The sequence below is a fragment of the Tamandua tetradactyla genome, chromosome 8, assembly GCF_023851605.1.
Source record: "Tamandua tetradactyla isolate mTamTet1 chromosome 8, mTamTet1.pri, whole genome shotgun sequence".
NCBI classification, from domain to species: Eukaryota; Metazoa; Chordata; class Mammalia; order Pilosa; family Myrmecophagidae; genus Tamandua; species Tamandua tetradactyla.
In genome coordinates this window covers 17,057,540-17,079,928 of record NC_135334.1, presented here as the reverse complement: position 1 = coordinate 17,079,928, position 22,389 = coordinate 17,057,540, and the positions used below count along the sequence as shown (strand labels likewise).

Here is a 22,389-nt window from a genome sequence, read left to right as displayed (position 1 = left end):
AGCTGATTGCATCTATGGCTGATCACATCTATGATCAACTACGGGGACTGTCTTCTGCAGTGAGAGAATCCAATCAGCTGGATTTAATTCAATCAGTTGAAGACTTTTAAGGGAGAGGTGATGATTTCGGCAGCCAGAAAAGAGAACTTTTATCTCTACTTCAGCCAGCCAGCCACTCCTGCGGAATTTGTTGTACACCATCCTTCTCGTCAGTCTGTGACCTGCCCTAAGAAATTTGGACTCATGCATCCCCACAGTTGCATAAGACATTTTTTATAAAATCTCATGTTTACAGATATCTACTGTTGGTTCTGTTTCCTTAGAGAACCCTAATACACAGCAAATCCAGTTGAGAAAGACCATTGGCAGGTGACTTTAGCCTACTCTCTTCTGAGTTTGGTACATATTCTGCCCAATATAGTTAAATTATAAACTATAAACTTTCTTCTTGTGGGAAGGTGTATTTTGGAATTTCTTTACACTGGAGGGATAAGACCTGAGACTCAGTTCTGTGCTTTGGGGTAAAGGTGGCATCCACTCAGTATCTTCAATGACGTTGGGGCTGAATTCTTGACTAATTGTCTTACTTTCTTCCTTTTGATATCTCTCTTGGGGGGCTTGTGGTATGTGGTATCTGATCAAAGGAAGTGTTTCCTGGTCCAGTGCACAAAATAATACCTTCGTTAAATTGGTATGTTAATTTCCTAGGGATGGTGTAACAAATTGCTGCACACTGTGTGGCTTAAAACAACAGAAATTTATTCTCTCACAGTCCTGGAGGCTAGAAGTCCAAAAGCAAGGTGCCAACAATGGTTGGTTCCTTCTGGAGGCACTGAAGGAGAATCAGCTCCATGCCTCTCTCCCAGCTTCTGGTGGTTGCCGGCAGTCCTTGGCTTGTAGATGCACTATGCTGGTCACTGTCTCAATCTTCACATGGCACTGTCCTCTCTGAATCTCTTTGTGTCTTCACATGCCTTTTTTTTTTTCAATTCAAAGGACACACCTTTTTATTTGTTAGTGATACAATTGTTCTTTTGGGTGATGAGAATGAGTGAGGTACTAAGTACTAAAAACAATAGCTAGTTCTTTCTGATTGTTTCAGTTAGTTCGGAGGGAGGAGGAAGAGGTTAGACGGGATCTGAACTGTTTCAGTCCATTAATATTTAGCTTTTCAAATTTACAGCCTGATACTTCTTCAGCAGGACTGCCCCAGTAAGGGGGGATGTGATGACAGTTCAAGACTGAGTTGGCCATCATGGAGAAGTGAAAATGTATGTAAAGTGCAGTCTGATGTCCCTGTATGTTCTCTTATGGAATGCCCAGTCAGAGTTGGGAGTTAGATCAGGTGCTGGCCCATCTTTGCTCCACTGCTTCTCTGATTCTGCTTTGCATCTGGTTGCCTTGGAGGGAGGGAAGGGTCAAAGCTTCTGAGAGCTGGTTGGAGCCATTCTCTTGGTAGCTTGCTGAGTTAATCAATACTTCTATCTTTTGGTCTTGGGCCTCTCAAAATTCATTACAGACATAGGCATCCGCACAGTGTCAGGTCCATCTACTGTCACCTCACACCAGTACTTGCCCCACTGTGTGATGGACTCTTCTGGGAACTTTGATGCATGTGAGGCTACCACAACACCAAGATTCTTCAGGAAGTAGTAGACAACTATTTCAGGATTTAGTTCCCATTTGACGTTGTTCTTCCTTCCCACCTCCAGGTGATAGTTTCTCAAAAATTTCACTCTTGCCTCACCTGCCCTCTTCTGGATCTTCTCTAATTTTCCTTCTTGTCTCAGCAATTTCTCCTCTTCAAACAGCTTCTTATTTTCTGGGGATGCATCTGCAGCCAGTCCTTGAGGAAGGAGTTGATTACGGCCCACCAATTTCTTCATCGAGACCAAGTCAGTGGGGACTCCAAGTTCATCCACAGACTGCGTGGGAAAGAGCTCCAGGTTGTCTTTGGGCCAACGTTTCATGTCCTCCATCTGCTTGTAAATGTGATGTCTCTGGTGTAGGCATGGCTTCCAGACTCTCCTGGCCAGAGGCACCTTCCTCCAGGGCTCTGTGATGACCATGCCCAGATTGTGAGAGAGGCTGAAGTTGTACTCCGGACCAGGGGTGCCGCCTCCACGTGGTGGCAGGAGTAGTTCCCCAACTCCTCCTCTCATCAGCAGCTCAGGGCCCACCCGCTGCAGAGTTCTAACCAGGTGAGCAGCTGTCATCCACATGGCCTTCTTATAAGGACATCATTTGCTGGTTTCAGGACCAACCCCAAATTTAACTAATTATAAGAGCAAAGACCCTATTTCCAAATAAGATAATGTTCTGAGGTTCAGAGTGAACCTGAATTTGGGGGTGGAGGGCCATACTTACCTCCAGTTGATGAATTGGTAAGTTGGTAAGACAGGCACAATGCCCTCTTCTATCTATCATTGCATCAATTCCCAAGTAGTACCCATGACTGTTTCAGTAAACTTTTACATATTTTCCTAGACTTTTTCAGACAGTAAATTACCATTAAAAAAACATTTGTTGACTTCCTACTATGTATCAGGAATTGTGCTAGGTGTTGGGCAAACAAAAATGGAAGGGAGTACTGCCCTCCAAAAGAAGACAGAAAGGTAACTGGTGGTTGCAATATGATGTGCAAAGGGCCATAATAGAAGTATATTTAGGGAACATTACAGTACACTTCTTGGAGGAAGTGAAATGTGAGTTGAGTTTTAAGAATAAATATATATTTGGTGTAACAAGAAAAAGGGCCCCAAACTTGGGCATGGTACTGTATATGTGTACTGAATTTCATAGGCACCCTAACCACTTTGACTTACCTCTTTAGATTGCTCAGGTCAGAGTACCAGAAGAGGTCTTTAGGATCCATTGCCTGCCAGCCTAGCTATACATGAGTGCTGCTGATAGCTTCAGCCGGGCCTCGCGACCAGTACACTGGGTGGGTTTGGGGCGAGCTCGCAGGGAATTAACCTGGGTAAGCTGGAGCCGGCGCTTTCCCCAGCCGACGGTCGCGAGAAAAGTCTTCACTGAGGCCAGATTCGGGTTAACGCTTTTATTGATACACACCGGGATGGGCCACCCGGGAACCCAAGGAGTGAGACGTCTGGGGTCCGAAGACCCCGGGGCTCGGACGACCCAGAGTTCGGAAAGCGCAGGGCTTAAGTACATTCGGGGAAGGGGTGGAGTTTTGGGCTCACACGTCAGGAGGTGACAGCCAATCACACAAGCTAGGAGGCAGTTGCTAAGCTTCAGGCAGGTGTAGAGCTAGAATTAGGGGTAGAGAAGGGAGGAGAAAAACAGGAAGGGTTGTGGGTTTGTGGTGAGCTACGGAAATGGGCGGTCTACAACAAGAGGGGGAAGGGGGGAACAGAGAGGGGGGTTACAGGTACGGAGGGCAGAGAGTGAATGTAGAGAGGGAGAGAAGGATTAAAAAATTTTAAGCATGGCTAGGCTCCAGTCCCTGAGAAATATGCCACAATTCCTCTCCTTTTTCTTTTAAAAGAGCACACTTGTGTGACAAGTGGCGGGCGTGAACCTTTGCTGGGAGGGGTAGGGATGAGATTCCCCTTGCACTTGAGGCTCAGAATTTCAGGGGAAGGGTGTGTGCTGAGCCGACCCTTATGCAAATCTCATGTGCCCCAGAAGAGCCAGAGGAGGCCTGATAGATTGGCCCTCTTCTGCGACTACTTTGTGTCGCACCCAGCGGTGCCCATCTGGTAGCCGTACGGCGGCCCCAGATGCACGTACTCTGGTAACGTGCAGCCCCCGTGGGGGAATGGAGAGGACACAGAAGTGGCGGAGACACACGGTAAGCATGGCCAGAGCTACAACAGCATGATGCAGGCTCCACAAGAGGACCAGTCCCGGGAGCAGCACCAAGACCCCAGGGTGGTCAGTCCTGGGGGTGAGCCACACTGGCCAGCCAAACCTGCGCCTGCCTACGGTTGTCTGCATCGGCAAAGGGATTTTGGAGTTTTAGAGCAGCCAAGGCGAGAAGTTGAGTTTGTTGATGTTGTTTAGAGAGATGCTGACATAGACATTTGAGTATGATGAAAAGGAGGATGATAGCTAGAAGCACTATATCGTAGGAAATGAGATTGGAAGGTTTGAAGAAAGAAGTAAACTTGGATAGAAGGTCGTTTAAAAGAGAGGCAGAGAGTTTAGGGACCACCGTGCTTTGGAGATTTAGAATGTGAGCTTGAAGCTGGTGTGTATGATTTCAATAGGAGTCATTAAAGGCAGTGAAAATCCACTCACGCAGGTTAAGGCGGGGTTGGGAGTGATTGACAGGAACAGGAGTTACGTCTATTTGCTGCTGCAGATTGAAGACAGCTGCATGCAGAAGATGAATGATGTTTTCTTGGGCGCCGGCTACTTTGGCTGTCGTTTGGGATACGTTGAGAAGGACTTGAGCTGTGGTGGAGGTTTGAGTGAGAGCGATGGCTGCTACTGTACTGGCGGCGACTGCAGCGACGATGGTGGCGGCAATAGCAGCAGAAATGCCGAAGTCGCGTCTGGATCGGTGGTGGGTTTCTGTCCCTAGCGTATAAGGGGTGTAAGGAAGTTGGGGGGCCACCCAGGTGGTGGCGTTGACTGGAATCCACAGTAACCTAGGCTGAAGCACAATAAATGCATAGGGAAGAAATATGGGGGTTTGAGAAAAAGGTAGGTAGTTATATTGATGCATTGCTCAATTTTGGGCTCTGGTCGATGGCTGAAAGAGTACTTGGAAGTTTCATTACAGAGACTGCAGTCTTGAAGACAGACTAGAGGGCGGAGATTTAGACATGCATGTTTGCTGCAAGCGAGGTAGGAGGAGAATAGAGGGGTTCCGAAATAAACGTCAGCTGTGGGGCGAGGAGAAGAATGAGAGGCGTCAGACGGGAAATAAGCGCATAATAAGGTGTAACTCGGAGCGGCTTAGGACGATGGCATTTATGCCAGTGAAGTTTTAGAGGAAGCGACTTGGGTTTTCTGACTTTAGCTAGGTGAGGGGAACTACACGGGGATCCGGGGGGAGAGGAAGGTGTGACATTAGGGGAGGTAGCGTTAGGAGGGACGGGCCACCAGGCGGATCTTAGAAAGATGCCCGGGCGGTTAGTATTGCTTGAGGTACCGTAATTGGAGGAATCTTTCATGTAAAGGTCAGAGCCATTATTAAAGGGAGGAGGACAGGCGGCGGGAGGAGGGCGGAAGGAATGGGGGAGGGTTTAGGATATTTTGCCTCCACGCCCTTAGGGAGGGCGGGGTAAAGGTTGTGACTCTTTTCCGGTCTGGGTAGTGGGGAAGAAGGCGGAAGGGTGGAGTTGGTCTTTCCGCCATTAGCCTCTCCGCCATAATCCTGTAAGGGCGGGTGCCTCTCGAGTCGCTCTTAGATGGGGCTGCTGTTAACTTAAGGGAGAGGCTTCCGCAGCGGCTGCATTTACAGGCTTGGATCAGCCGTCTGTGGGAGGCAATGAGCCTTGAAGGCAGGAACGGATGGTGATGAGGGTGGGGAGAAGCCCCGGAGGGAAACGCTTGCCCTCATGCTCCATTTTGTTTGTTACTCTGGCAATAAGTTGGTCATAAGTGGCGGGAGTCCATAAGGGACTCGTCAGCAGCCAGGGGTTAAAGGGCAGCAGAAGGTCCCAATATACTTGAAGCTGCCGGGCAGAAACATTACATTTATGAGTATCCAACAGGGCGGCTAGGGCGCGAACCTGAGGGACTTGACTCTTAGAGAGGGTGTGACCCATGATAAAATTTGGAGGGGACTACTCACTGCTTGTAAAGACTAGGACTGCGTTTATTTAAGCAGGAGAGTCTAGTAGGCTTACCTTGGTTCAGAAGAGAGGTCCTAGTGTCTCCAGTGTCCAGTCGGGGACGGAAGGTCCCTGTTCGGGCGCCACTTGCCGCTGATAGCTTCAGCCGGGCCTCACGACCGGTACACTGGGTGGGTTTGGGGCGAGCTCGCAGGGAATTAACCTGGGTAATCTGGAGCCGGCGCTTTCCCCAGCCGGCGGTCACGAGAAAAGTCTTCACTGAGGCCAGATTCGGGTTAACGCTTTTATTGATACACACCGGGATGGGCCACCCGGGAACCCAAGGAGTGAGACGTCTGGGGTCCGAAGACCCCGGGGCTCGGACAACCCAGAGTTCGGAAAGCGCAGGGCTTAAGTACATTCGGGGAAGGGGTGGAGTTTTGGGCTCACACGTCAGGAGGTGACAGCCAATCACACAAGCTAGGAGGCAGTTGCTAAGCTTCAGGCAGGTGTAGAGCTAGAATTAGGGGTAGAGAAGGGAGGAGAAAAACAGGAAGGGTTGTGGGTTTGTGGTGAGCTACGGAAATGGGCGGTCTACAACAAGAGGGGGAAGGGGGGAACAGAGAGGGGGGTTACAGGTACGGAGGGCAGAGAGTGAATGTAGAGAGGGAGAGAAGGATTAAAAAATTTTAAGCATGGCTAGGCTCCAGTCCCTGAGAAATATGCCACACATGAGAGTTTGGGGTCCAAAGACCTAGCAGACATTTGTTCATACATCTCTTGAAAATGTGAAGAAGGGACTTCCGGAGAAGATGGCGGCTTAGTAAGAAGCACGGGTCTTAGTTCCTCCTCCAGAAAAGCAACTAAAGAAACAGAAACAATACGAAACAGCTCCTGGAGTCACGACAGAGACCAAAAAGACAGCGTACCCCATTCTGGAACAGCTGAACGGGCAGGGAGAATCTGCTGCGGTGAGATACCCGAGGGGCGCGCGTTTTCCCGGCCGGGGCGGCTGGCGACTGGGGTCCCCTCCACGCACATAGCTCCCCGGTCTGACTGGGAACATTGGATAGCGGGGCCCTCCCGTCACGCTTGGCGTTTCGGGCCAGCTGGGCAATTAGGACCGGCACTCTCCCAAGCCGCGGCAGCCAGCGACCCCTGCCTCCACGCGCGGTTTCCCGGGCTGACTGCCGTGCAGACAGACAAGCGCCATGAGCGCCACCTACTGGGCAGGAAAAGAAAAACAGAGCCCAGAGATTTCACAGAAAAACCTTTCAACCAGCTGGGTCCCACACCCAGGGAAATCTGATCAAATGCCCAGACACCAGCAGAAAATAATGCATGACGCTCGGAAAATTGAAGATATGGCCCAGTCAAAGGAACAAACCAATAGTTCAAATGAGATACAGGAGCTGAGACAACTAATGCTGAATATACGAACAGAAATGGAAAAACTCTTCAAAAACCAAATCAATAAATTGAGGGAGGACATGAAGAAGACATGGGCTGAACAAAAAGAAGAAACAGAAAAACTGAAAAAACAAATCACAGAACTTATGGGAGTGAAGGACAAAGAAGAAAAAATGGAAAAAACAATGGATACCTACAATGGTAGATCTAAAGAGACAGAAGCTACAATTAGTGAACTGGAGGATGGAACATCTGAATTCCAAAAAGAAACAGAAACTATAGGGAAAAGAATGGAAAAACTTGAGCAGGGGATCAGGGAACTGAACGACAATATGAAGCGCACAAATATACGTGTTGTGGGTGTCCCAGAAGGAGAAGAGAAGGGAAAAGGAGGAGAAAAACTAATGGAAGAAATTATCACTGAAAATTTCCCAACTCTTATGAAAGACCTAAATTTGCAGATCCAAGAAGTGCAGCGCACCCCAAAGAGAATAGACCCAAATAGGCATTCTCCAAGACACTTACTAGTTAGAATGTCAGAGGTCAAAGAGAAAGAGAGGATCTTGAAAGCAGCAAGAGAAAAACAATCTGTCACATACAAGGGAAACCCAATAAGACTATGTGTAGATTTCTCAGCAGAAACCATGGCAGCTAGAAGACAGTGGGATGATATATTTAAATTACTAAAAGAGAAAAACTGCCAACCAAGACTCCTATATCCAGCAAAATTGTCCTTCAAAAATGAAGGAGAAATTAAAACATTTATAGACAAAAAGTCACTGAGAGAATTTGTGACCAAGAGACCAGCTCTGCAAGAAATACTAAAGGGAGCACTAGAGTCAGATATGAAAAGACAGAAGAGAGAGGTATGGAGTAAAGTGTAGAAAGAAGGAAAATCAGATATGATATATATAATACAAAAGCCAAAATAGTAGAGGAAAATATTATCCAAACAGTAATAATACTAAAAGTTAATGGACTGAATTTCCCAATCAAAAGACATAGAATGGCAGAATGGATTACGACCCAGCAATACCACTGCTAGGTACCTACTCAAGGGACTTAAGGGCAAAGACACAGATGGACATTTGCACACCAGTGTTTATAGCAGCATTATCTACAATTGCAAAGAGATGGAAACAGCCAAAATGTTCATCAACAGACGAGTGGCTAAACAAACTGTGGCGTATACCTACGATGGAATATTATGCAGCTTTAAGACAGACTAAACTTATGAAGCATGTAGTAACATGGATGGACCTAGAGAACATTATGCTGAGTGAGTCTAGCCCAAAACTAAAGGACAAATACTGTAAGGTCCCACTGATGTGAACCGACATTCGAGAATCAGCTTGGAATATATCATTGGTAACAGAGACCAGCAGGAGTTAGAAACAGGGTAAGATAATGGGTAATTGGAGCTGAAGGGATACAGACTGTGCAACAGGACTAGATACAAAACTCAAAAATGGACAGCACAATAATACCTAAGTGTAATGTAACTATGTTGGAACACTGAATGAAGCTGCACCTGAAATATGGTTTTTTGTTTGTTTGTTTGTGTGTTTGTATCTTTTGTTTTTGTTTTTTTTCCTTTTTATATATATATATTATTAGTATTATTATTTTAGTTCTCTTCTCTATATTAACATTCTATATCTTTTTCTGCTGTTTTGCTAGTTCTTTTCCTAAATCGATGCAAATGTACTAAGAAATGATGATCATACATCTATGTGATGATACTAAGAATTACTGAGTGCATTTGTAGAATGGAATGATTTCTAAATGTTGTGTTAATTTCTTTTCTTTTTTTTTGATTAATAAAAAAATTTAAAAAAAAAAAAAAAAGAACAAAGCCAAACAGGTTGGGTTTAAAGTTACTCAGAACATAGGGGTAAGGAAGACAGTGGCTTTATTTTAGAACCACACATACTCTTTGAGGCCAATGGAAGAAAGGTTTCTCAAGTCTGGGGGACACCAGTCTCTACCCAATAACACTCCCAAGTCCATAATTGAAATCTTAATGCACCCCCCAAGCCTCTGCATTCTGAACAGGAGAGAAAAAGGTGAAGCTTCTACCAACTCAAGCTTCAGACCAAACCCCTTTCCCCAACCTTAAACCTTTAATCACTGATCCTCTAGTGGCCTGGGTGGAGAATGCTCTCCACCAGGGTCAACAAAGTCTCTTGCTCTTAGAAGAAGGAAGTAAGGAAGACGTCTTTATTCCTGGCCCAGGCTGGACTGTCTCCAGACCACTGCTCACTGTCTTAATTGTAATTCTTTTAATAAACTTTCCTATGCTCAGAAAAAAAAAAAAAAAATGTGAAGAAGGGGTGGGCAGCTTTCGAGAACTTGGAATCCCAAACATTTCCCTATTTCTTTCCAATTAACACCTGGTATAGTTTTGCAGATCTAGGGTCCCTATGGAGGGAATGAGCCTCCAGTATTGGGAGTCAACTGAAGAAAACATCAAGTGCTCTGCAGGTCTGCAAGTGAACAAAACCTGATCTTCCTGAATGCCATCCACTTGTTAGGACCAGGCCAGCTCAGAGTTCTGGCTTGGGCTGGTGGTGTCAGGCATAATTCTTGCTACCAGTAGGTTTTTTTTTTTTCCCTGTTTCAAGGCAATATTGCATGGTTAAGAGCAAGAATTGGGAGCCACATCTGTTTGGATTTAAATCCTAGTTCAACTACTCTCTAGCTGTGTGTGTTTGGGCAAGTTATCTAACCTCTTTGTACCTAAATTTCGTTATCTGTAAAATGAGAAAATCAATAATTCTTCACGAGTTCTAGCAAAGAGTAAATTAGTTAATATAGTAAAGCACTTAGGAAATTGGTACATATAAGTGACTGCTGTTATTAATCCCCAGAGTCACACAAGTGGGAATTAGGACCAGATTTAAATGCAGATGGACTAACCATTCGCAATGCTGCCTTTGCATAATAGGGAATAAACACAGATATACATATTTTAAATTCAAATGAAATGATTATAGCATGAATATGTCCTTCTTAATGATTTGATGGCTTTTGGATTAGCTGACTATTTAGTTACTTGATCTCAATCATGCTGGATAAGCAAGTTTCTACTATGTCATACTGCTTTTCTTTGGATCTCTGAAATTATGAGCTTCATGACATCATAAGGCTAAGAAAGATTTAGGATTTTACTGAAATTGAAGAAGTATACAGATGAGTTCAGGAGACTGGGATTATGGGGTAGGGTGCAAGTATATGAATTCTGCTTGTTTGATTTTGTAGCAGAAGAGAGTGGAAGTTGAAAACAAAGGCAGAGGCCCTCACTCCCACCCACATCCAAGGAACTCAGCAATGGGAAGCCAGATGTTTGAGGATTAAATGGGAATTGGAAAGGGAAATTAAAAGACTTAAAATACATAGTGTATATTCTAAAAGAAAGAATTACTCAGGGAAAACCCATTAACAGGTCAGGAACTTTCAAATCCTGCCAGATAGGGGTTTCAAAAGCCATTCTTCAAGACAGGAGACAATCTGTGTGGATGAAGAATTTTCCCATCATGTGGGATATTTCTACAAGTATAAATTATGGACAATAGTCAGGTATTAAGCTGTATTCCAGAGAAATTGAAACGTACTTTCTCTCCTTTTATCAAATATTTTTTTACTTACCATTTCTTCCCTTTAGTTACTATGCTATTATTTACATCTGCATGTAGCAATGTGGATTGAGAAAACAATACAGACCTAAGACTAACTTTTGTTGGAGAACATTATTGTATATTGGAATTGGTAATGCTGCAAAAGTCACAATATATCTGAGACATCCTTATGTTTTCTTAAATTTGTGGGTATGGGGCTGTGGGGATAATCCTACATGCACTGCTAACTCTTTGGATTCTTAGAAGAGTAGGAAAATCTGAGAGACATAAGTTTGAGCCTGTGGTAGTTTGAAGCTGTCATGTACCCCAGAAAAGGCCATGTTCTTTTAATCTATTCCTGTGGGTGCAGACCTATTGTAGGTGGGACCTTTTGATTAGGCTATTTCAATTGAGATGTGACCCCCCTCATTCAAGTTGGGCATGCTGGTTTGAAACTGCCATGTACCTCAGGAAAGCCATCTTCTTCTAATCCATTCATGTGGTGTAGACCTATTGTCAGGTAGAACCTTTTGATTAGGTTATTTCCATGGAGATGTGACCCACTAAATTCAAGGTGTCTTAATCATCTTTGCTGGAGTCCTTTCTGAGAGAACAAAGGGTAGAGATATTTTGGAGAGAGCTCAGAGACAGTAATGCTGTGGGAAGAGCAACCAAGGACACACAGAAGCCCAGACATTTTGGAGAGAAGGACCAGCAGACATCACCATATGTCTTCTCATGTGACAGAGGAACCCTGGATGCCACTGGCCTTTCTTCAGAATCAAGGTATCTTTCTCTGGATGCCTTAATTTGGACATTTTTATGGCCTTAGAATGGTAAATTTTTAACCTAATAAATTCCTTTTGTAAAAGTCCATCCATTTTTGGATGGACTTCAGAAAGTCCATTACATTCTGGCAACTTTAACAAACCAAAGCACATTTTGGTACCAGAGGAGTGTGGTGCTGTGATTTGCAAGTACCAAAAATGCTGGAATGGCTTTAAAAATGGAAAAGGGGGAAGATTCTGGAAGAATTGTGATATGCTTGACAGAAAAGGCTTAGACTCCTTTGAAGAGACTATTGTTAGAAATATGGATTCCAAAGGTACTTCTGATGATGTCTTAAAATGATAAGTGTGTGGCTGCAAACTGGAAGGAAGGTGAGCCTTGTTTCAAAGTGTCAGAGAATTTGGCAAAATTGAGCACTGATGTTGGATGGAAGGGAGAATTTGAAAGCAATGAGCTAGGAAAACTTAGCTGAAAAGATTTCCAAATTAAATGCAGAAAATGTGAGAGGAAAGAGATAAGCTGAGAACTAAACTCTTGGGTACAAGGTAACCAGAAATTGATGGCTTGGAAAATTCTGGACTTCCAGAAAATAAGACCCTAGAGAATAGAGCCCCACATGAGGAATTAACCAAACATGGAACCAGCCAGCCATTTCAGAAAAAAGCAGAATTGGAAATGCATTTATCCAGGAAGGATTTGTGGAAAGTCCTATTGTCTGATGCTTTGGATCCCTGTTTGCTACATGGAAAACCAACAAGTTTTTTGTGGGATCTGTTTAAACAGAACCATTGCCAGTCTGGACTAAAAGGGGCAGAAAAGGTACAGATTGAAAGAAAAGTAACTTCAATGGCAGAACCATGGAAACTGAGATCTAGAGCAAAGAAACCTCAAGCTAGGAGAGAAGACCCATCCATGCATGTGGAGAGGGTGATTTCCCTAGAGTTTGTAAAGGGTGGACCACATTCCCCAGAGATTGGGGAGAGCCTGTCCATGACTCCACTGTTAGAAGAGGGGTGTGCCTTTCCTTCAGAGATGGCAGAGAGTCTGGGTATTGCCCTGATGCTTAAAGAGGGTGGAATGGAGAACAGGGTAGTCTTCCCAATGTTGTAACCCTCCCCCCCCACAAGGTTTGGAGAAAACAGGGCCCCTGCATATGCCTTTGGAGAGGGTGGGACTGCTGTTCTCAAGCCCCAAGGATAAAATGTCATTCTATAGATGACTCTTAGACTTTGACATCTAATGGAGTTTGCCCTACAGGTTTTTGGAATTGTTTGGGACCTTTGACTACTGTTTTCCTTCCAGTTTCTCCCTATGGCAATGGGAACATTTATCTTATGACTGTTTCTCCTTTGTATATTCACACCAGATAACTTGTTCTGATTTCTACAGGTCCACAGCCAGAGGAGAATTTTGCCTTAAGGCAGACCATGCCTCACTGATTTTGATGAGACTTTGTACTGTTTTTTTTTTTAATTATTAAGCTTTTTATTTTGGGATCATTGTAGATTCACATGCAGTTGTAAGAAATAATACAGAGATACCCTGTGTACCTTTACCCGGTTTCCCCCAATGTAACATCTTGCAAAATTATAGTCCAATATCACAACCAGTATACTGATATTGATGCAGTCAAGATACAGGGCATCTCCATTCTCCTTACTGTTCTTTTATAGCCACACCTACTTCCCTACTACTCCCACTATTTTTTTAAAATTTTTTATTAATAAAACCATTCAACATACAACAAGAACATTCTTAATGTATGAACATTCCTTACTTGGTGTGCAATCAGTGACTCACAATATTATCATATAGTTGTATATTCATCACCATGATCATTTCTCAGATCAGTATTTGTATAATACAGTATTGGTATTGTTACTGAAATGGTTTAAGACTTTGTAATATTGTGATGGAATGAATGTATTTTGTATATGGAAAGAACTTGTCTTTTTGGGGTTGACAGGGTAGAATGTGCTGGTTTGAAACTATTATGTATCCCAGAAAAGCTATGTTCTTCTAATCCATTCTTGTTGGTGCAGACCTATGGTTGGGTGGGACCTTTTGATTAAGTTGTTTCCATGAAGATGTGACCCACCAAGTTCAAGGAGGGGCCTAATTGTCTTTACTGAAGTCCTTTCTGAGAGAATAAAGGGCAAAGATATTTTGGAGAGAGCTCAGAGACAGTAATGCTGTGGGACGAGCAACCAAGGACATACAGAAGCCCAGAGACATTTTGGAGAGAAGGGCCAGCAGACATCACCATGTGCCTTTCCATGTGACAGAGGAACCCTGTATGCCATTGGCCTTTCTTCAGAGTCAAGGTATCTATCTCTGGGTGCCCTAATTTGGACATTTTCATGGCCTTAATAAATATGTAAACTAATAAATTCCCTTTGTAAAAGTCAATCTATTTTGGTATATTGCATCCCAGGAGCTTTGGCAAACCAAAAGAGTGAATCTTAATCCTCTTCCTGGAGTATTTTATAAGGGGACATAATGCACACAGAAGCTAAGAGATGAAGTTAAGGGCTCACAGAAAAACCCAGAGAGCTCAGAGAAGCCCAGAGAAGCTGAGCAACATAGACACATTCACAAGGCTGAGAGAGGAAGCCACTGAAGCTAGAAGTTGGAAGCAACAAGACCTGGGAGAGAAGGACCAGCAGACATTGCCATGTGCCTTGCCATGTGACAGAGGAGCCCCAGATGTCAGCATCCTGTCTTCAGAGTGCAGGTATCATCCTGTTGATGCCTTGAGTTGGACATTTTCAGGGCCTAGTAACAGTAAATTGGAAGTTAATAAGTCCCCATTATAAAAGCCAACCCATTCCTGGCATAATGCATTCTAGCAGGTTTAGCGAACCAGAATAGAGCCACTTTGGATATTAACAGAAGACAGCCTCTGGCTTTCTGTTGGAGAAGATGTCCAGGCCCACGAGGGCCTCTGGCTGACACCACCAAGAGTGGGATTAGAATGGAAAGATTCAACACATAGTTGATGTATTTAATTTCCTTTGTGGAAAAAGACAAAATTAAGAATAATTTGGAGACTAATTTATCTGTGGTGATGAGAATTTACTTGAAAATGGAAAGGGTTCATGTTAAATTTAATAAGTTGGCTGCACATTTCAGGATATTTTAAGGATGACACTATATTATTGGGTTGGGAAATTCAATGTCTGGGAAATTCAGGTGGGCATGATTAATAAATTTGAGTTGAGAGAGAAAATATTTTGCTTTCCTCAGTTTATTTTATGCCTTAGGGAAAACTGTTTTGAAGCAACATTCTCCCCACCAACCCAATGGCTTCTAGTTGTGAGAACAGAGGCACTCATAATGGGCTTGAGGAGTTGAGTTGCTTTTCTTATTGATTCCAGCAGCAGTAGAAAGAATCAGAGTCAGGTAGTAATGAAAGCATAGGCAGAGCTTTCTCAATAGGCCTATGTTGTCTCACAATAGAGACAGCAACAGCCTGGCTTATCACATCACTAGTCATTCAGCATCTTGGTTTAATGGGACAAATAACAAAAATGTTGATTTCCAAGGGACCTATTGATCTTCCCAATTCGCACTTAGCAAACTTAGGGAGGTTAGGTCAAATAGCTACTAAATGATGGAGGTGCAATTCTAATCTATGTCAACAGGTCTAATTGTCTAGAACCTGTGTTCGTAGCCACTACCCTATTTCACTTCTATCATTATTTGAATCATCTCTTAAGGAAAAGTTGACCATTCCTTTTTTATCCTATCTAATATATTTCCATAGCACATTTCATATATTAGTTTAGAGGCCAGTCTTTCTTACCAGTTCATGAATTCTTTAGAGGCCCAGCTGTTGGTAATCATTATACTAACACAGTGCTTGACACAGAGCAATTACACTATAAATGTTTAATTAATAGGTAGAATTATAATCCTAATCTCTAACATCTTCTACCTAGATACTTACATGGCATCTCCACTAGTGTGTCTAAGCTAATAGATATCTCACACTTACCATGTCTGAGCTACCCTCCTGGTAGTCCTGGTGAGATGTATTCTATATACAGTCATCCCACATTCTTCTACTGCCTTGGTCCACAACCTTACAGAGTTCTTTCACTCATCTTTCTCCCCACATCCCACCCCCACAAGAAAATCTTGTTAATTTAAACACAAAATTGGAACCTGCCACTTCTTATCACTTCCTCTGCTACTCTTCTGCTCCAGACCAGGCTCATCCTTCACCTGGATTATTGCATTAGTCTGCCAAGTAGTCTCCCTTCTTCCATCTTTGCTCCCTGACAATCTATTTTCAGATATCAACATGTTTTGTAATTGTAGTGAGCTCATATATCAATTATTTGAACAATATCCTTGAGTGGCACCTCTCTTATTATGAATAAAAGCCCAAGTCAATTCTCTGGCTTACACAAGCCTATATGAGATGCTCCTCATTGCCTCTCTAACCACATCTCCTATTACTCTTTCCCCTTCCTCCTTCAGCCCCAGCTCACAGGCCTCCTGGTTGTTTCTTAAATATGCTATGTGCATGCCTGTCTCAGGACTTAGCACTCACTAGTCCATCTCTGGAAGGCTCTTCCCCCATATGTCTGCATTACTCATTCGCTCAACTCTTTCAAGTCTTGTTCAAAGTCAGCTTCTCAGTGGAGCCTTCCTTGATTACCCTCTACCTGCTCCCATCTCTGAACTCTCTTTCTACCTTCCCTACTTTATTTTTTTTCTTCTTGGAATTTGTTACCTTTTAGTATGCTATACAACAAATAGCAATTTGTTTACTGTTTTATTTCTGCACAATAATATAAGATCCTCGAGGTAGAGATTTTTGTCCATTTTGTTTGCTATTTCCCTAACACCTCAAGCAGTGCTTATTACATAGTAGGTACTTATTAAATACTATCTGAATGTATGAAAGAAAGGTAAAGAAACTCATCATGTAGTTCAGGGCCTGTATGCTTTATATATTTCTCCAGTTCCTACACTCTATGATTCCATGACTTATAATTGATATGCCTCCTATACCAAATTATTGGCGATTTTCATTAAGAAAATTCATCATGAAAATTATTTATATAGAGCAATTATTTTCATTGGCCAGTTTAATAACAAAACTTTCTATAACTAGCAATTTCCCTGTTCATAAAACAGACCTCTCCATAATAAGAATAGTTGATTGAGGAGTATTTTTCTTTAGATGGAACAGAAAAACTCTGGGGTATAGCTATGTTCTTTGCAGTAGTTGGTTGTGACCTCAGGTAGTGATTACTCTTCTACCATATTCTCCCAAAAGATCAAAGCTTTGTTGAAAAGTTGAAACTTCCAATCCACATTTCAAAAAACACCAATAGTTAGAAAAACATATTAGGAGACCATTGATTGTATACCATGTATGGACTCTATGTGTGCGAAGATGTGTCAATACAAATATTTAAAATATATATTAGGGGAGGTGAGGGTGTTTCCTACTTTACTCTAGCTCAGTAAATATCATTTATAGATTTCTATCAACTTAACACAATCTATTTTAACAAAAGTTAAGAGTTTAGGTTGAAGCTGTAGGGGCTATAAATGGAGGCATGAGAAAGGCTATTGAGCTAGAGGTTATGCCTAGTAGTTCTTGAGTATGCAGCTCAGTTTAACCCCATAATATAAGCTACATTTTACTCCATCATTCCTAATACCTTTAGTTGGATTCTCAAATTCTCTCAGAAGTTCTTCTAATTATTGTTAACCTACCTACTCTCCCAATTCCTAAACTCCAACTTTTTCTCCTCTTTTTGAGCTCCTTCCTATATTTCCACATCTTTCATTTTCAGATGTTGAACATAGCAATTACCACAGGAGAAAATAAAAACCATTAATTATGGGTTTCCTCTATTTTCTTCCTTTCCCCAGTCTACATAATGATCATATTTTATATTCACCTAAATATCTTTTGCTCTTTTCTCAGAATGAGATAGTTTTCAATGCTAATACCTCCATCTGCACTTTTGATTGAACCTATTATCTTGAAGATTGGCTTCTTCAATTATCTTCCTTTATGTGGTATTTTAAATGTTTCCCTCTCCCCTTGTTCCTTCTTGCATAATCTGACAGTTTTAATAAACACACCTAGCATAGTGTCAGGAAAAGAGCAGATGCTCAAAAAATGTTAGTTTGACTCCCCTAATGCTTTAAGTCTCTCTCCAAGCTGGTATACTCTCCTTCCTTTCCCTCCCAACCTTCTTACAAAAGCATTCCCACACTTTCTCCACACGTACTTGTTCATCTAATTTTGCCCCACATTTCATACTTGGTTTAATTATGAAATAAAATGCTTTTATTCCTCAGCCAACATGACCTCTACACGTCATTTGACAATATTGATCTCCTTTTAACATTTTCATTTAATATTTTTTAAAACCTCATTTTAACATTCACATCTCTTTTGGATGCTTTCAACACTTCTTTCTTCTGATTCTCTTCTTTTCTCTCTAACTGTCCTTTAATTTTCTTTGGTGGAAACATTAGTAAAGCTCAGGTTTCTTTCCTGTGTCAGTTTCTCTTTTCAATCTACACACCCTCCTTTGAGTTATCTCATTCACTCGCGTCCCTAAACTTATACCTATATTGCAGATGACTCCCAAATCTTTTATCTCCTTTCCAGACCCTTCTTGTCACAACAGATCCATTTCTAGCTCCTGGATATATTCACTTAGATAACCTAGAGTTACCACATACTTAGTGGTACGTACTTTGCCAAAGTTGCCAGAATGCAACACACCAGAGATGAATTAGCTTTTTAATAAAAGGAGATTTATTTAGTTAAAAATGTACAGTTCTTCAGAAGAAAGGCAGCTAACTTTCATCTAAGGTTCTCTCTTACATGGGAAGGCACAGGGTGATTTCTGCTGGCCTTCTTTCCAGGCTTCTGGGTTCCAACACCTTTCCCTGGGGTGCTTCCTTTCTGCATCTCCAAAGGCCTGGGCTGAACTACTAGTGCTGAGATGAGGTATGGTGAGCTGCTTGAGCTGTGGTGCACTGAGCTCTCTCATTTAAGCATCCAGTCAATTAAATCAAACATCATTCATTGCAGCAGGCACCACCCCCCCCCAGCCAACTACGGATACAATCAGCAACAGATGAACTTCACATGCCAATGGCTCATGTCCACAGCAACAGAACTAGGCACCTTCACCTGGCCAAGTTGACAGCTGCACCTAGCTACCACACTTAGTATACCTAAAGTTGAGCTCAAAATCTTTGTCCCACTTATTTTCCTTCGCTTATGTTTCTAATGAGTAACAATGCCACTTGTTACCCAGATCCCCACAGTGCTCTAAGCGCATTGTGTTTTAACTATCTTTGTATTCTTCTTTCCATCCCAGATCTGAGTGCATTAAATTTTGCTGAATGCATTAATGAATAGACATCAGAGCCCATTACAGTACCCAGAACATAGAAGGTACTCAACACAATTCTTTGAAATGAATGAATAAATGAAAACCTTTCCAGAGAACAATTTCTGAACAATCAAGACTGCTCTTGATTTCTCCAGAAGTTACATAGGGTGTTTTAATAATCCAGTTGATCATTACTAAGTGTTTGATTTCATTGGCATGCCAACAAAAAAGACCAACAAAAATCTTCATATTTCTTTGTGTAGATGTGGACTAAATCCTAGATGACTTATAAAAATAGGCATTTTCCAAATCAACAAGAACTTAAAGTACTGGGAAGAGCCAATAGTGCTTCTTGCTTGGGAATGGTAGAGGGAATATGATCTCCTCCAAAAGAAGACTGGAAGTCCCCACCTTTTGACTTTGGGTTCAACCATGTCTCTTGCTTTCACCAATGGATGTTCATAGGCTTGATTCATGGGGCTTGTTATTGCTTGAGTGGGTGGGTTTGCCTTCTTATGCTTTTGCAATCATCATGAGACATACCTTTGGTAGCCCGCCTGGACCAAGAGGAGTGAATGAAAGACATGTGGAGGAGAGCTGTCCCAGTCAACTCATGGACCACCAGCGAGAAGCAAAAACACCCAGCCCAAACCATCTGAAGATAAGAACCTAGACAACCTGCAGATGCATGAGCTAAATAAATCCTTTTTGTTGTAAACCACCAAGATTGTGTGTAATAATACATAATATTGTAGTAGTATTTGAGTGATACAAATACTAGCATACTTATTTTTCTCCTTTTCTTCTTCCTCCTCCTCCTAGAACTCTGCATCCCTTCTCCTCTGCTCTATTCTAGGCAGTTTTATACTATTGTGGAAATAATTGGTTTTGGAGTCAGTTTAATTTTGAAGCCATTCTCATAATGACTAAGTGAGCTTGAATAAGCCACTTCTCTCCCTGAGCTTTGGTTTCTTAATCTGTAAAATAAGAATAAAAATACCTAAAACATATTTTGATGATTAAATAAGATAAATTAAATAACCAGCATAAAACAATCAGGCTTGACTCAAGAAATGAGTGCTGACTGGTAGGGATCACAAATGAAGAAGCAGCAGGAAGTTTCACATTCTTTCTATATTCTCTTCCACAAAACCCCATACCTTTCTGCCAAATTTTCTCAGGATAGTCTCAGGTTCAAGATAATCCTTCCCATAGAGCCTTCTTTCTTCTTCCAGTACTGTGATAGCTTTTCTTATCTCTTTCTTGGCTATATCCATTCTCCAGGGTCAGTTCATTTGAAAGAGTGCTTTTTTTTTTCTTAGTCTCCTTCATATTTATTCTTATATATTTATAGGTTTCTCTTTAGTCATTGGAAGAAGTGAATGATATATTAAATAAGGTGCCACAGTAGGATTTTTTTTTTCATTTCTTGGAACAGTTGCATCTATTCAGAAAAAGAAATAAAAAGAGAACAGAAAAAAATTCATACATACCATACCCCTTACCCCTCCCTTTCATTGATCACCAGCCTTTCACTCTAAATTTATTTTAACATTTGTTCTCCCCCATTATTCATCTTTATTTCATATGTTTTACTCATATGCTGATAAGGTAGATAAAAGGAGCATCAGACACAAGGTTTTCACAATCACACAGTCACACTGTGAAAGCCATATCATTATACAATCATCTTCAAGAAACATGGCTACTGGAACACAGCTCCACATTTTCAGGCAGTTCCCTCTAGCCTCTCCAGGACATTTTGACTAACAAGGTGATATCTATTTAATGCATAAGAATAACCTCCAGGATAACGTCTCGACTCTGTTTGGAATCTCTCAGCCATTGACACTTTATTTTGTTTCATTTCACTCTTTCCCCTTTTGGTCAAAAAGGTTTCTCAATCCCCTGATGCTGAGTCTCAGCTATTCTGGGGTTTTTCTCAATCCCTTGATGCTGAGTCTCAGCTCATTCCAGGATTTCTGTTCCATGTTGCCAGGAAGGTCCACACCCCCTGGAAGTCATGTCCCATGTAGACAGGGGGAGGGTGGTGTGTTAGTTAGATTCAGTTGCCAACTTGGCCAGGTGAGCATACCTAGTCTTGTTGCTCCGACATAAGCCAATGGTACGTGAACCTCATCTGTTACTAATTACACCTGCAGTCAACTAGGAGGCATGTCTGCTGCAATAAGTGACATCTGACTTAATTGGCTGGTGCTTAAATGGGAGATTGCAATGTAGCACTGCTAGAAGCTTGGCATTCCTCATCTCAGCACTTGCAGCTCAGCCCGGGCCCTTGGAGATGGAGAAAGAAATCACCCCGGGGAAAGTTGTTGGAACCCAGGGGCCTGGAGAGAAGACCAGCAGAGACCATCCTGTGCCTTCCACGTAAGAAAGAGCCTCAGTGGAAAGTTAGCTGCCTTTCCTCTGAAGAACCAACAAAATAAATACCCTTTTATTAAAAGCCAATCCGTCTCTGGTGTGTTGCATTCCGGCAGCTAGCAAACTAGAACAGGTGGTGAGTTTGCTTGTTGTGTTGGCTGGAGAGAGAGGCCACATCTGAGCAACAAAAGAAGTTCTCTTGGGGGTGACTCTTAGGCCTAATTTTAAGTAGGCTTGACCTATCTTTTGTGGGGTTAAGTTTCATATGAACAAACCTCAAGATTGGGGGCTCAGCCTATAGCTTTGATTGTCCACACTGTTTGTGAGAATATCAAGAATTCAAGTTAGGGAAGTTGAATTTTCCCCCTTTCTCATCATACCCCGAAGGGGACTTTGCAAATACTTTTTTATTCAATGTTCAAATCACTCTGGGATTTATCGGGGCATCACTCTGGACAAACCAACAAAATTTCATGTCCTACTCAACGTTCCATGTACTTATGTTGTTCAATTAAGCTGTCTACATAAATTATATTAGGAAATGCACTGGTCAAAATAAAAATTTTGTACCAAATAAACATTTTTTGCTTTAGTCTCACACATAAGGTAAAGTTAAAATATTAATTACCATCTATTTTCAGCACCTTGCAGTAATGACATTCCTTTGTTCTTCCTCATGCAAAAACATTTTTTAAATTTGTACATTTAGTCACTATCATTATACAATCTAGGCATTCCTAATTATACCCTCTTAATCTTTATCATCTATCTGAAAGAGTGTTTTTTATGCTCAGCCTTCTTTTGTTTTTATTTATGGTTTCTCATGGAATATATATACATATAGTCTGACCATCTAGGTCTTTTAATTGGGAGTATTTAATCTGTTTACAGTTAATGTAATTATTTATATATTTGGGTTTTTAGTTAATACCTTAGCATTTATCTATTCAAAACACCTATTTTATTCATTTTTCTCTCTTTTCTTGTCTTCACTTGCATTTTTTATTACTTCATTTCTCTTCTACTATTAACTCCTAAGTTTTACATTCTTTTACTAGGTAT

At 41.9% G+C, this 22,389-nt stretch overlaps 1 pseudogene; it reads right to left on the bottom strand.

Moving 5' to 3' along the window:
• Positions 1-1,481: 1,481 nt before the first annotated feature.
• On the bottom strand, positions 1,482-2,216 carry LOC143643271 (large ribosomal subunit protein bL9m pseudogene; annotated as a pseudogene).
• Positions 2,217-22,389: the final 20,173 nt, after the last annotated feature.